This window comes from Tachyglossus aculeatus, chromosome 18 (genome assembly GCF_015852505.1).
Source record: "Tachyglossus aculeatus isolate mTacAcu1 chromosome 18, mTacAcu1.pri, whole genome shotgun sequence".
Lineage (NCBI taxonomy): Eukaryota > Metazoa > Chordata > Mammalia > Monotremata > Tachyglossidae > Tachyglossus > Tachyglossus aculeatus.
Genome location: NC_052083.1, coordinates 34,588,018 through 34,604,250, shown reverse-complemented (window position 1 = coordinate 34,604,250; position 16,233 = coordinate 34,588,018). Strand labels below are relative to the sequence as shown.

Genomic DNA, 16,233 nt, shown 5'->3' with positions numbered 1-16,233 from the left:
TTTCACGGCTGCCTCACACTCGTAAAAACCTTAGCTTAGGGAAGTGAGATGATTTTTATTTTTTTATGGTAAATAAATATGATTGATTAACTGATTTGTTAAGCTCTTACTATGTGCCAATCAATCAATCAATTGTATTTATTGAGCGCTTACTGTGTGCAGAGCACTGTACTAAGCGCTTGGGAAGTACAAGTTGGCAACATATAGAGACAGTCCCTACCCAACAGTGGGCTCACAGTCTAAAAGGGGGAGACAGGGAACAAAACCAAACATACTAACAAAATAAAATAAATAGAATAGATATGTACAAGTAAAATAAATAAATAGAGTAATAAATATGTACATATATACATATATACAGGTGCCGTGGGGAAGGGAAGGAGGTAAGATGAGGAGGATGGAGAGGGTGATGAGGGGGAGAAGCTGCTTCATGAAGCAGAAGCCATCATGAGGCCAAAATGAAAGGGTTCTGCTGAAGTGGTAGCAAGCCGATTATAGCAATAATATTATATTATTATTATTACTATAAGCCGAGACTAGATGGCTCCATCTTCACGCCTCCTAAAGATGATTTATTCCTTTGTCATTGGCAGGCATTGACTGCAAACGTTTGTCTGTGGGGTGTGATGAAACCGATCCAATAATCTGTTTTTAACGCCCAACTCCTCCTCTAAACTCCTTATTTTATTTTGTTGGCATTTGTTAAGCGCTTACTATATGCAAAGCACTGTTCTAAGCGCTGGGGGGGGATACAAAGTGATCAGGTTGTCCCACGTGGGGCTCACAGTCTCAATCCCCATTTTACAGATGAGGTAACTGAGGCTCAGAGAAGTGAAGTGACTTGCCCAAGGTCACACAGCAGACAGGTGGCGGAGCCAGTATTCGAACCCATGACCTCTGACTCCAAAGCCGGTGCTCTTCCCACTGAGCCACGCTGCTTCTCAGGAGTCCCATCAACCAACTCTGTTGGGGTGTACCCGCCCGAGTGTTCTGTATGGGGTGCTCCGCAGAGCAAGCGAGCGCTCAGTACATACCAGGGATCGATCGATAACCATCGATAGAGAAGCAGTATGGCATGGGGATAGGGCATGGACCTGGGAGTCACAAGGTTTGCTGCCATTTGTCTGCTGCATGGGGACAGGGCACGGGCCTGGGAGTCATCATCAATCGTATTTATTGAGCGCTTACTGTGTGCAGAGCACTGTACTAAGCGCTTGGGAAGTCCAAGTTGGCAACATATAGAGACAGTCCCTACCCAACAGTGGGCTCACAGTCTAGAAGGGGGAGACAGAGAACAAAACCAAAACTTTTAACAAAATAAAATAAATAGAATAGATATGTACAGGTAAAATAGAGTAATAAAAATGTACAAACATATATACATATATACAGGTGCTATGGGGAAGGGAAGGAGGTAAGATGAGGGGGATGGAGAGGGGGACGAGGGGGAGAAGCTGCTTCATGAAGCAGAAGCCATCATGAGGCCAAAATGAAAGGGTTCTGCTGAAGCGGTAGCAAGCCGATTACAGCAATAATATATTATTATTATTATTATTATAAGGCGAGACTAGATGGCTCCATCTTCACACCTCCTAAAGATGATTTCTTCCTTTGTCATTGGCAGGCATTGACTGAAAATGTTTGTCTGTGGGCTGTGATGAAACCAATCCAAATATCTGTTTTTAACGCCCAACTCCTCCTCTAAACTCCTTCTTTTTTTTTGTTGGCATTTGTTAAGCGCTTACTATATGCAAAGCACTGTTCGAAGCGCTGGGGCGGGGGGATACAAAGTGATCAGCTTGTCCCACGTGGGGCTCACAGTCTTAATCTCCATTTTACAGATGAGGTAACTGAGGCTCAGAGAAGTGAAGTGACTTGCCCAAGGTCACACAGCAGACAGGTGGCGGAGCCAGGACTCGAACCCATGACCTCTGACTCCAAAGCCGGTGCTCTTCCCACTGAGCCACACTGCTTCTCAGGAGTCCCATCAACCAAATCTGTTGGGGTGTACCCGCCCGAGCGTTCTGTACGGGGAGCTCTGCAGAGCAAGCGAGCACTCAGTACATACCAGGGATCGATCGATAGCCATCGATAGAGAAGCAGTATGGCATGGGGATAGGGCACGGGCCTGGGAGTCAGGAGGTTTGCTTCCATTTGTCTGCTGCATGGGGTTGGGGCATGGACCTGGGAGTCACAAGGTTTGCTGCCATTTGTCTGCTGCATAGGGACTGGGCACGGGCCTGGGAGTCATCATCAATCGTATTTATTGAGCGCTTACTGTGTGCACAGCACTGTACTAAGCGCTTGGGAAGTACAAGTTGGCAACATATAGAGACGGTCCCTACCCAACAGTGGGCTCACAGTCTAGAAGGGGGAGACAGAGAACAAAACCAAATATATTAACAAAATAAAATAAATAGAATAGATATGTACAGGTAAAATAAATAAATAAATAGAGTAATAAATATGTACAAACATATATAAATATATACAGGTACTATGGGGAAGGGAAGGAGGTAAGATGAGGGGGATGGAGAGGGGGACGAGGCGGAGAAGCTGCTTCATGAAGCAGAAGCCAACATGAAGCCAAAATGAAAGGGTTCTGCTGAAGCGGTAGCAAGCCGATTATAGCAATAATATTATAATATTATTATTATTATTATTATAAGCCGAGACTAGATGGCTCCATCTTCACGCCTCCTAAAGATGATTTCTTCCTTTGTCATTGGTAGGCATTGCCTGAAAACATTTGTCTGTGGGCTGTGATGAAACCAATCCAATAATCTGTTTTTAATGCCCAACTCCTCCTCTAAACTCCTTATTTTTTTTTGTTGGCATTTGTTAAGCGCTTACTATATGCAAAGCACTGTTCTAAGCGCTGGGGGGGGATACAAAGTGATCAGGTTGTCCCACGTGGGGCTCACAGTCTCAATCCCCATTTTCCAGATGAGGTAACTGAGGCTCAGAGAAGTAAAGTGACTTGCCCAAGGTCAAACAGCAGACAGGTGGCGGAGCCAGGACTCGAACCCATGACCTCTGACTCCAAAGCCGGTGCTCTTTCCACTGAGCCACGCTGCTTCTCAGGAGTCCCATCTACCAACTCTGTTGGGGTGTACCCGCCCAAGCGTTCTGCACAGGGCGCTCCGCAGAGCAAGCGAGCGCTCAGTACATACCAGAGATCAAACGATAACCATGGATAGAGAAGCAGTATGGCATGGGGATAGGGCATGGACCTGGGAGTCACGAGGTTTGCTGCCATTTGTCTGCTGCATGGGGTTGGGGCATGGACCTGGGAGTCACAAGATTTGCTGCCATTTGTCTGCTGCATAGGGACAGGGCAAGGGCCTGGGAGTCATCATCAATCGTATTTATTGAGCGCTTACTGTGTGCAGAGCACTGTACTAAGTGCTTGGGAAGTCCAAGTTGGCAACATGTAGAGGCGGTCCCTACCCAACAGTGGGCTCACAGTCTAGAACGGGGGGACAGAGAACAAAACCAAATATATTAACAAAATAAAATAGACTAGATATGTACAGGTAAAATAAATGAATAAATAGAGTAATAAATATGTACAAACATAAATACATATATACAGGTGCCGTGGGGAAGGGAAGGAGGTAAGATGAGGGGGATGGAGAGGGGGACGAGGGGGAGAAGCTGCTTCACGAAGCAGAAGCCATCATGAGGCCAAAATGAAAGGGTTCTGCTGAAGCGGTAGCAAGCCGATTATAGCAATAATATTATAATATTATTATTATTATTATTATTATAAGCAGAGACTAGATGGCTCCATCTTCACGCCTCCTAAAGATGATTTCTTCCTTTGTCATTGCCAGGCATTGACTGAAAACGTTTGTCTGTGGGCTGTGATGAAACCAATCCAATAATCTGTTTTTTATCGCCCAACTCCTCCTCTAAACTCCTTTTTTTTGTTGTTGTTGGCATTTGTTAAGCGCTTACTATATGCAAAGCACTGTTCTAAGCACTGGGGGGGGGATACAAAGTGATCAGGTTGTCCCACGTGGGGCTCACAGTCTTAATCCCCATTTTCCAGGTGAGGTAACTGAGGCTCAGAGAAGTGAAGTGACTTGCCCAAGGTCACACAGCAGACAGGTGGCGGAGCCAGGACTCGAACCCATGACCTCTGACTCCAAAGCCGGTGCTCTCTTCACTGAGCCACGCTGCTTCTCAGGAGTCCCATCTACCAAATCTGTTAGGGTGTACCCTCCCGAGCGTTCTGTACGGGGCGCTTTGCAAAGCAAGCGAGCGCTCAGTACATACCAGGGATCGATCGATAACCATCGATAGAGAAGCAGTATGGCATGGGGATAGGGCATGGACCTGGGAGTCACAAGGTTTGCTGCCATTTGTCTGCTGCATAGGGTTGGGGCAGGGGCCTGGGAGTCACAAGGTTTGCTGCCATTTGTCTGCTGCAGAGGGACAGGGCACGGGCCTGGGAGTCATCATCAATCATATTTATTGAGCGCTTACTGTGTGCAGAGCACTGTACTAAGCACTTGGGAAGTACAAGTTGGCAACATACAGAGACAGTCCCTACCCAACAGTGGGCTCACAGTCTAGAAGGTGGAGACAGAGAACAAAACCAAACATATTAACAAAATTAAATAAATAGAATAGATATGTACAGGTAAAATAGAGTAATAAAAATGTACAAACGTATATACATATATACAGGTGCTATGGGGAAGGGAAGGAGGTAAGATGAGGGGGATGGAGAGGGGGACGAGGGGGAGAAGCTGCTTCATGAAGCAGAAGCCACCATGAAGCCAAAATGAAAGGGTTCTGCTGAAGCGGTAGCAAGCCGATTATAGCAATAATATATTATTATTATTATCATTATTATTATTATTATTATTATTATTATTATTATAAGCCGAGACTAGATGGCTCCATCTTCACGCCTCCTAAAGATGATTTCTTCCTTTGTAACTGGCAGGCATTGACTGAAAACGTTTGTCTATGGGCTGTGATGAAACCAATCCAAATATCTGTTTTTAACGCCCAACTCCTCCTCTAAACTCCTTCTTTTTTTTGTTGGCATTTGTTAAGCGCTTACTATATGCAAAGCACTGTTCTAAGCGCTGGGCGGGGGGGGGGATACAAAGTGATCAGGATGTTCCACGTGGGGCTCACAGTCTCAATCTCCATTTTCCAGATGAGGTAACTGAGGCTCAGAGAAGTGAAGTGACTTGCCCAAGGTCACACAGCAGACAGGTGGCGGAGCCAGGACTCGAACCCATCACCTCTGACTCCAAAGCCGGTGCTCTTCCCACTGAGCCACGCTGCTTCTCAGGAGTCCCATCTACCAACTCTGTTGGGGTGTACCGTCCTGAGCGTTCTGTACGGGGCGGTCCGCAGAGCAAGCGAGCGCTCAGTACATACCAGGGATCGATCGATAACCATCGATAGAGAAGCAGTATGGCCTTGGGATAGGGCATGGGCCTGGGAGTCACAAGGTTTGCTGCCATTTGTCTGCTGCATAGGGACAGGGCACGGGCCTGGGAGTCATCATCAATCATATTTATTGAGTGCTTACTGTGTGCAGAGCACTGTACTAAGCGCTTGGGAAGTACAAGTTGGCAACATATAGAGACGGTCCCTACCCAACAGTGGGCTCACAGTCTACAAGGGGGAGACAGAGAACAAAACCAAACATATTAACAAAATAAAATAAATAGAATAGATATGTACAGGTAAAATAAATAAATAAATAAATAGAGTAATTAATATGTACAAACATATATAAATATATACAGGTACTATGGTGAAGGGAAGGAGGTAAGATGAGGGGGATGGAGAGGGGGACGAGGCGGAGAAGCTGCTTCATGAAGCAGAAGCCATCATGAGGCCAAAATGAAAGGGTTCTGCTGAAGCGGTAGAAAGCCGATTATAGCAATAATATATTATTATTATTATTATTATTATTATTATTATTATTATAAGCCGAGACTAGATGGCTCCATCTTCATGCCTCCTAAAGATGATTTCTTCCTTTGTCATTGGTAGGCGTTGCCTGAAAACGTTTGTCTGTGGGGTGTGATTAAACCAATCCAATAGTCTGTTTTTAATGCCTAACTCCTCCTCTAAACACCTTATTTTTTTTTTGTTGGCATTTGTTAAGCGCTTACTATATGCAAAGCACTGTTCTAAGCGCTGGGGGGGGGATACAAAGTGATCAGGTTGTCCCACGTGGGGCTCACAGTCTCAATCCCCATTTTCCAGATGAGGTAACTGAAGCTCAGAGAAGTGAAGTGACTTGCCCAAGGTCACACAGCAGACAGGTGGCAGAGCTAGGACTCGAACCCATGACCTCTGACTCCAAAGCCGGGGCTCTTCCCACTGAGCCATGCTGCTTCTCAGGAGTCCCATCTACCAACTCTGTTGGGGTGTACCCGCCCGAGCGTTCTGTACGGGGCGCTCTGCAGCGCAAGTGAGCGCTCAGTACATACCAGGGATCGATCGATAACCATCGATAGATAAGCAGTATGGCATGGGGATAGGGCATGGGCCTGGGAGTCACAAGGTTTGCTGCCATTTGTCTGCTGCAGAGGGACAGGGCACAGGACTGGGAGTCATCATCAATCGTATTTATTGAGCGCTTACTGTGTGCAGAGCACTGTACTAAGCGCTTGGAAAGTACAAGTTGGCAACATATAGAGACGGTCCCTACCCAACAGTGGGCTCACAGTCTAGAAGGGGGAGACAGAGAACAAAACCAAACATATTAACAAAATAAAATAAATAGAATAGATATGTACAGGTAAAATAAATGAATAAATAAATAAATACAGTAATAAATATGTACAAACATATATACATATATACAGGTGCTATGGGGAAGGGAAGGAGGTAAGATGAGGGGGATGGAGAGGGGGACGAGGGGGAGAAGTTGCGTCATGAAGCAGAAGCCATCATGAGGCCAAAATGAAAGGGTTCTGCTGAAGCGGTAGCAAGCCGATTACAGCAATAATATTATAATATTATTATTATTATTGTTATTATCATTGTTATTATTATTATTATTGTTATAATCCGAGACTAGATGGCTCCATCTTCACGCCTCCTAAAGATGATTTCTTCCTTTGTCATTGGCAGGCATTGACTGAAAACGTTTGTCTGTGGGCTGTGATGAAACTAATCCAATAATCTGTTTTTAATGCCCAACTCCTCCTCTAAACTCCTTATTTTTTTTTGTTGGCATTTGTAAAGTGCTTACTATATGCAAAGCACTGTTCTAAGCGCTGGGGGGGATACAAAGTGATCAGGTTGTCCCACGTGGGGCTCACAGTCTTAATCCCCATTTTCCAGATGAGGTAACTGAGGCTCAGAGAAGTGAAGTGACTTGCCCAAGGTCACACAGCAGACAGGTGGCGGAGCTAGGACTCGAACCCATGACCTCTGACTCCAAAGCCGGTGCTCTTTCCACTGAGCCACGCTGCTTCTCAGGAGTCCCATCTACCAACTCTGTTGCGGTGTACCCGCCCGAGCGTTCTGTACGGGGCGGTCCGCAGAGCAAGCGAGCGCTCAGAACATACCAGGGATCGATCGATAGCCATCGATAGAGAAGCAGTATGGCATGGCGATCGGGCATGGGCCTGGGAGTCACAAGGTTTGCTGCCATTTGTCTGCTGCATGGGGTTGGGGCATGGACCTGGGAGTCACAAGATTTGCTGCCATTTGTCTGCGGCATAGGGACAGGGCACGGGCCTGGGAGTCATCATCAATCGTATTTATTGAGCGCTTACTGTGTGCAGAGCACTGTACTAAGCGCTTGGGAAGTCCAAGTTGGCAACATATAGAGATGGTCCCTACCCAACAGTGGGCTCACAGTCTAGAAGTGGGAGACAGAGAACAAAACCAAACATATTAACAAAATAAAATAAATAGAATAGATACATACAGGTAAAATAAATAAATAGAGTAATAAATATGTACAAACATATATACAGGTGCTACGGGGAAGGGAAGGAGGTAAGATGAGGGGGATGGAGAGGGGGATGAGGGGGAGAAGCTGCTTCATGAAGCAGAAGCCATCATGAGGCCAAAATGAAAGGGTTCTGCTGAAGCAGTAGGAAGCTGATTATAGCAATAATATTTTATTATTATTATTATTATTATTATCATTATTATTATAAGCCGATACTCGATGGCTCCATCTTCATGCCGCCTAAAGATGATTTCTTCCTTTGTCATTGGCAGGCATTGACTGAAAACGTTTGTCTGTGGGCTGTGATGAAACCAATCCAATAATCTGTTTTTAATGCCCAACTCCTCCTCTAAACTCCTTATTTTTTTTGTTGGCATTTGTTAAGCGCTTACTATATGCAAAGCACTGTTTGAAGCGCTGGGGGGGTATACAAAGTGATCAGGTTGTCCCATGTGGGGCTCACAGTCTTAATCCCTATTTTACAGATGAGGTAACTGAGGCTCAGAGAATCAATCAATCAATCAATCGTATTTATTGAGCGCTTACTATGTGCAGAGCACTGTACTAAGCGCTTGGGAAGTACAAATTGGCATCACATAGAGACAGTCCCTACCCAACAGTGGGCTTACAGTCTAAAAGGGGGAGACAGAGAACAGAACCAAACATACCAACAAAATAAAATAAGTAGGATAGAAATGTACAAGTAAAATAAATAAATAAATAAATAAATAAATAGAGTAATAAATATGTACAACCATATATACATATATACAGGTGCTGTGGGGAAGGGAAGGAGATAAGACGGGGGGATGGAGAGGGGGACGAGGGGGAGAGGAAAGAAGGGGCTCAGTCTGGGAAGGCCTCCTGGAGGAGGTGAGCTCTCAGCAGGGCCTTGAAGGGAGGAAGAGAGCTAGCTTGGCGGATGGGCAGAGGGAGGGCATTCCAGGCCCGGGGGATGACGTGGGCCGGGGGTCGATGGCGGGACAGGCGAGAGCGAGGTACAGTGAGGAGATTAGTGGTGGAGGAGCGGAGGGTGCGGGCTGGGCAGTAGAAGGAGAGAAGTGAAGTGACTTGCCCAAGGTCACACAGCAGACAGGTGGCGGAGCCAGGACTCGAACCCATGACCTCTGACTCCAAAGCCGGTGCTCTTTCCACTGAGCCATGCTGCTTCTCAGGAGTCCCATCTATCAACTCTGTTGGGGTGTACCCACCCGAGTGTTCTGTACGGGGCGCTCCGCAGAGCAAGCGAGCGCTCAGTACAGACCAGGGATCGATCGATAGCCATCGATAGAGAAGCAGTATGGCATGGGGATAGGGCATGGACCTGGGAGTCACGAGGTTTGCTGCCATTTGTCTGCTGCATGGGGTTGGGGCATGGACCTGGGAGTCACAAGATTTGCTGCCATTTGTCTGCTGCATAGGGACAGGGCACAGAACTGGGAGTCATCATCAATCGTATTTATTGAGCGCTTACTGTGTGCAGAGCACTGTACTAAGTGCTTGGGAAGTCCAAGTTGGCAACATGTAGAGACGGTCCCTACCCAACAGTGGGCTCACAGTCTAGAACGGGGGGACAGAGAACAAAACCAAATATATTAACAAAATAAAATAGACTAGATATGTACAGGTAAAATAAATGAATAAATAGAGTAATAAATATGTACAAACATAAATACATATATACAGGTGCTATGGGGAAGGGAAGGAGGTAAGATGAGGGGGATGGAGAGGGGGACGAGGCGGAGAAGCTGCTTCATGAAACAGAAGCCATCATGAGGCCAAAATGAAAGGGTTCTGCTGAAGTGGTAGCAAGCCGATTATAGCAATAATATTATATTATTATTATTATTATTATTATTATTATTATAATAAGCCGAGACTAGATGGCTCCATCTTCATGCCTCCTAAAGATGATTTCTTCCTTTGTCATTGGCAGGCATTGACTGAAAACGTTTGTCTGTGGGCTGTGATGAAACTAATCCAATAATCTGTTTTTAATGCCCAACTCCTCCTCTAAACTCCTTATTTTTTTTTGTTGGCATTTGTTAAGCGCATACTATATGCAAAGCACTGTTCTAAGCGCTGGGGGGGGGGATACAAAGTGATCAGGTTGTCCCACGTGGGGCTCACAGTCTTAATCCCTATTTTACAGATGAGGTAACTGAGGCTCAGAGAAGTGAAGTGACTTGCCCAAGGTCACACAGCAGACAGGTGGCGGAGCTAGGACTTGAACCCATCACCTCTGACTCCAAAGCCGGTGCTCTTCCCACTGAGCAACGCTGCTTCTCAGGAGTCCCATCTACCAACTCTGTTGGGGTGTACCCGCCCTAGCGTTCTGTACGGGGCGGTCCGCAGAGCAAGCGAGCGCTCAGTACATACCAGGGATCGATCGATAACCATCGATAGAGAAGCAGTATGGTATGGGGTTGGGGCACGGGCCTGGGAGTCACGAGGTTTGCTGCCATTTGTCTGCTGCATGGGGTTGGGGTAGGGACCTGGGAGTCACGAGGTTTGCTGCCATTTGTCTGCTGCATGGGGTTGGGGCAGGGGCCTGGGAGTCACAAGGTTTGCTGCCATTTGTCTGCTGCATAGGGACAGGGCACAGAACTGGGAGTCATCATCAATCGTACTTATTGAGCGCTTACTGTGTGCAGAGCACTGTACTAAGCGCTTGGGAAGTACAAGTTGGCAACATATAGAGACGGTCCCTACCCAACAGTGGGCTCACAGTCTAGAAGGGGAAGACAGAGAACAAAACTAAACATATTAACAAAATTAAATAGAATAGATATGCAGACTGAGCCCCTTCCTTCCTCTCCCCCTCGTCCCCCCTCCATCCCCCCATCTTACCTCCTTCCCTTCCCCACAGCACCTGTATATATGTTTGTACATATTTATTACTCTATTTATTTATTTATTTTACTTGTACATATCTATTCCATCTATTTTATTTTGTTAGTATGTTTGGTTTTGTCTCCCCCTTTGAGACTGTGAGCCCACTGTTGGGTAGGGACTGTCTCTATATGTTGCCAATTTGTACTTCCCAAGCACTTAGTACAGTGCTCTGCACAGAGTAAGCGTTCAATAAATACGATTGATGATTATGATGATATGTACAGGTAAAATAAATAGAGTAATAAATATGTACAAACATATATACATATATACAGGTGCCATGGGGAAGGGAAGGAGGTAAGATAGGGGGATGGAGAGGGGGAGGAGGGGGAGAGGAAGGAGGGGACTCAGTCTGGGAAGGCCTCCTGGAGGAGGTGAGCTCTCAGAGTCACAAGGTTTGCTGCCATTTGTCTGCTGCATGGGGTTGGGGCACGGGCCTGGGAGTCACAAGGTTTGCTGCCATTTGTCTGCTGCGTGACCCTGGGCGAGTCACTTAACTCCCCTGTGCCTCAGTTCCCCCATCTGCAAAATGGGGACGGAGACCGTGAGCCCCACGTGGGATAGGGAGAGGGTCCGACCCAATTTGCCGGTTTCCACCCCAGCTCTTAGAAGGGTGCCTGGCACGTGGTGAGTGCCCATGTCCCACATGGGGCTCACAATCCTGATCTCCATTTTACAGATGAGGTGGGTGGGGCACGGCAGTCAAGTGGCAGAACTGCAATTAGAACCCTGGTCCTTCTGACGCCCGGGCCCACGCGCTATCCAGTAGGCCACGCTGCTCCTCAGAAGAAGCAGCAGAAGAAAAAGATGGGTAACGGTTCATTCATTCATTCATCCAATCGAATTTATTGAGCGCTTACTGCGTGCGGTGCACTGTACTAAGCGCTTGGAAAGTACCATTTAGCAATAAAGAGAGACCATCCCTGCCCACAATGGGCTCTCACTGGGGAGACAGACATCAAAACAAGTAAACAGGCATCATTAGCATCAATATAAATAAATTTATATAGAAGTATAGATATATGCACATCAAAACAAGTAAACAAGCATTAATATAAATACCCAGCTCTGCCAATTGTCAGCTGTGTGACTTTGGGCAAGTCACTTAACTTCTCTGGGCCTTAGTTACCTCATCTGTAAAATGGGGATTAAGACTGTGAGCCCCCCGTGGGACAACCTGATCACCTTGTAACTTCCCCAGCGCTTAGAACAGTGCTTTGCACATAGTAAGCGCTTAATAAATGCCATTATTATTATTATTATTGTTATAAATACAATCATCAATAATAATAATAATAAGTATCGGTAGCTTACAGCTACCCCAGAAATCTGAGTCTTGTGCCATTTGACTTGCATTTCTCCCCTGGGGCAAATGGACACAACTACTGATTCAGCCCCTTTTGTATCCAGTCACATTCAAACCTGTTCCACTTTCAGTTTACAAGGAGGGGGAAATGTGGGAGGCAAATCTTAACATGTTGCAATCAATCAATGGTAATGAGTGGGTGGCTACTGACTGACCTTGGGCAAGCCACTAAACTTCTTTAGGCCTCAGTTTCCTCACCAATATACTGGGAATTAAATAACTGTTCTCCCTCCCCCTGAGCCCTTGAGCCCCATGTTGGACAGGGATTATGTCCAATCAGATTATAATCCCTCAGACACTGGTCTGGGTTGGGGCGGAGGGCGCTTGGGGGGTGATATTTAGAAACTAATAAAGGTTGACTTTGAAAGGATGAAGCAAGCCATCACTGGAAGAAAACAGTCCTGAAAAGATGGAAGATGGCAAAATTGAAAAATGAATAAAGAAAATGGCTAAACCTCAATTTCTTCATTCTACAATTTCTAGGTCTCTGAGTCCCACGAAGACTGTCAGAGAGGTTAGGACTGCATTTCACACTGGACTGGTGTAGCTAATGTTACAATTCATTTTTAATGCCCAGCAAGAAAGGAAAAATCAAGGCAATATCCGTGTAAGTGAAGGAAGACGTTAAGCTTTGACCTTTATGAAAAACTTAACACCTAATTTTGTAGCAAATAGTTTAAACTAGATACATGGGCCGGGGCAGGGGGATGGGGGGTGGGGATCATTTCCAACCACCCCTCTTTTCTTTTTCATTTCCTATAACCCGCCTAGTTACCTCCCCGTTCAATGTGATAGGGGGACAGCCATTTGGACTGAAAAAGAGCTGAGCTGGATGGCAGAAGCTCTCCTTTTCTGAGGAAAAGTGTCCTCCACACTTTTCCTCTGGACACTCCATGGAAAATTAATACAAATGATGCTTAAAACCACTGTGGATTTGATATGACACTTGGAGTCCAAGATAATTTTAGGGGGGAAATTTGAGTCCTTTTTGGATGACAAAAACATTGCCATTCCACCCAACCACAAAAGAAATCTTCTATTGTTTATACTAACACTGCAAATGGAACTCTTTCGGATCCAATTTATAAGAACTTCCTCTCTCAGTAGAATGTCCCAGAGACTTTTCTGTAGCATGTAAACTTTAGCAGCTAAACTACTCAAAGCAGACATTTTTGGAAGGAGTCAGGGGAAAATCCATTACCCTTTATTTTCGAAGGCAATAACGTCTTTCACCATTTCCTTTACCGAGAATTCTCACCAATAACTGGGGTGGGAATTTTTTTGAGATTTGATATTTTTAATCGGTATTTCCAATGACACAAATGCAGCATTATTGCTGGTTTCTTAATCTTGGAATAGGCTCACAGTAGACAATTTCATTGGCCTTTAAATCTTCTCCATTACTTTTGGAAGAACTGGAGGAGTTGGAAACAAAATTTGGTTTGAGATGGTTTTTCCCGTAATTACCTTTCACTTTTCATTCCTCTCTAAAGTTCAGTGAAAACACAGATCAATAGTTATTTGTTTTCCTAGTTAATTCCAGGGATCAGCAGTGTTCATCTGTTCTGGGGGCGCTCCATAGCCGTATCAGAGGTTCTAAAAAGTGCTTGGGAGGGAATACCAATCAATAAATGACTCAATCAGTGGTATTTATAGAGACCTTACCATGTGCAGAGTACTGTACTAAGCACTGGGGGGAGTTCAATACAGTAGTTTTAGAAGGCACAATCTCTGCCCTCAAGGAGCTATCAAATCTAGTGGGATAGAGCCAGTAACCTCCTTGAAGGACAAGATGGTGTCTTTCATTTCTACTACACTCTCTCAAGTGATTTGTACAGTGATCTGACACATTAGGTGCTCAACAAATACTATTATTGATTGATCAATGGAGAATTAGGAATGGAGATGCAGCTTGTTTCCCATCAGGATGCTAGAGTTAGAGAAGCAGCATGGATCAGTGGAAGGAGCACGGGCTTTGGAGTCAGAGGTCATGGGTTCAAATCCCGGCTCCACCAGTTGTCAGCTGTGTGACTTTGGGCAAGTCACTTCACTTCTCTGTGCCTCAGTTCCCTCATCCGTAAAATGGAGATGAAGACTGCGAGCCCCACGTTGGACAACGTGATCACCTTGTATCCCCCCAGCAGTTAGAACAGTGCTTTGTACATAGTAAGCACTTAACAAATACCATTATCATTATTATTATTAGAGTGAGTGGAGGAAGAAGGGAAGTACAGCCAGGAGTGCTACACCAGGGTCTCCCATGATGTGTTCCACAACTGCCAAGGTGAAAAACAAGAGTTCCCCTTATGCTTTACTGCTTACAAGTCTTGGATGCGTCTAGTTTATAGTAAATAGCTTTTGCCTCACCAAACTCATAGCTGGCTTACCACAAGACTGGCCCTGGTGAACTTTTAGCTTGTGGTTTAGAAAGAAAGGGAAAAAATGGATGACTTTTCTTAGGGGCAGGGTATGTTGGGCATGCCCTGCTCTTTTTAGGCTCACATGCATGGATGGTATATCGCCACTGGCAGTGTCACCTTTGCAAATGAAAGACAGCTGGCACTCATACACTCTTTCTTTCTCAATACCATGGTTGATCCAAGCACTCTCACATTACTTATCTTATTTTTACCCTCACAACAGATAAAATAGGTAAAACAACAGGTAAAACAGGTAGGTAGAAAGGCAGGTATGACTATCCCCGTTTTACAGATGAGGAAACTGAAAAAGAGTCGTTAAATGATTTGCCTTTGGTCACACAGCAGGATGGTGGCAGAGCCAGGACTTGAACCCAAGTCTCCAGCTTCCTGACTGGCGCTTTTCCAATACCCCACATTGCCTCCTCTTTTTCTTTCTCTCTTTCTCGGTCTCTCTCTCATCTCTATCTCTCTCTCTCTCCATATATACAAATATGGAGAGAGAGTGACATCTCTATATGGAGAGAGAGTGTTCTGGCTGTTTACACACACACACATATTGTGTTTATCTATATGAAAAACTTACTCGATCATCTGAACAAATTCAATATTGATTACCCATCTCAGTTTAGAAATGGGAGGGTGAAACTACCAGTCAAAATGCCCAAAAGATGAACTCATGATATTCCAAGCATCCAAAGCTTTTTTCTATGTCAGCTTGTAGTTGGCAGTGGAATTCCTGCTGATGAGGAGGAGATGTCTGTCCTGCATCTGACTGCTGGGGCCCAGGCCCACTTCCTGACCGAGAACACTTCGGTTTGGATGATAAGGTATGGGCAATGGCGGATAAAAAGGCAGTACTTGCACAACCTTCTTTCCTGCTGACTGCAATACTGGGGTGTCAAAACTTTAGACTGACTTCTCCCTCCCTACAAATAAAACCATCCACACAATCTCACTGTCCAGACCAGATCTGCCAATCAATTTGCTCCACATTTCAGGAAAATACTGAATCTCCAGCTATTAAAAGTCATATTGGTCTCAAACTATTACAGCAAATGCCAACCACAAGACTCCAAAAAACTGTATTCATGGTTTCTTCTTCTCCTTTGGGTTTCATGACAATATGGCATGCAATCTTATTATTCCTTCGGCAGAAACTTAAAAGAGAGGTTTTCAAACACTGAGGATAAAAGGTGCCCCAAAACTCCCGAAGGAGGTTTCAGACTATGCAAATCTCACTTTGCTTTCCAGAACAGCAATCGTTTCCCTTCAGGGCGGTAAAACAATGCTCAATGCCTACTCCATTTTGTTCTCGACTTCTGAGAGGTGGACCTGTATATATGTATACCCCATTTGATAATATGTATGTATATGTGTTTGTACGCATTTATTACTCTATTTATTTTACTTGTACATATTTATTCTATTTATTTTATTTTGTTAATATGTTTTGTTGTCTGTCTCCCCCTTCTAGACTATGAGCCCGCTGTTGGGTAGGGACCGTCTCTATATGTTGCCAACTTGTACTTCCCAAGAGCTTAGTACAGTGCTCTGCACACAGTAAGCACTCAATAAATATGATTGAATGAACAAATGAATGACAG

At 45.1% G+C, this 16,233-nt stretch overlaps 1 protein-coding gene across 5 annotated transcripts in view; it reads right to left on the bottom strand.

Moving 5' to 3' along the window:
* ERG (ETS transcription factor ERG) overlaps positions 1-16,233 on the bottom strand; it is a 203,427-nt gene that overhangs the window by 139,925 nt on the left and 47,269 nt on the right. The window lies entirely within an intron of this gene.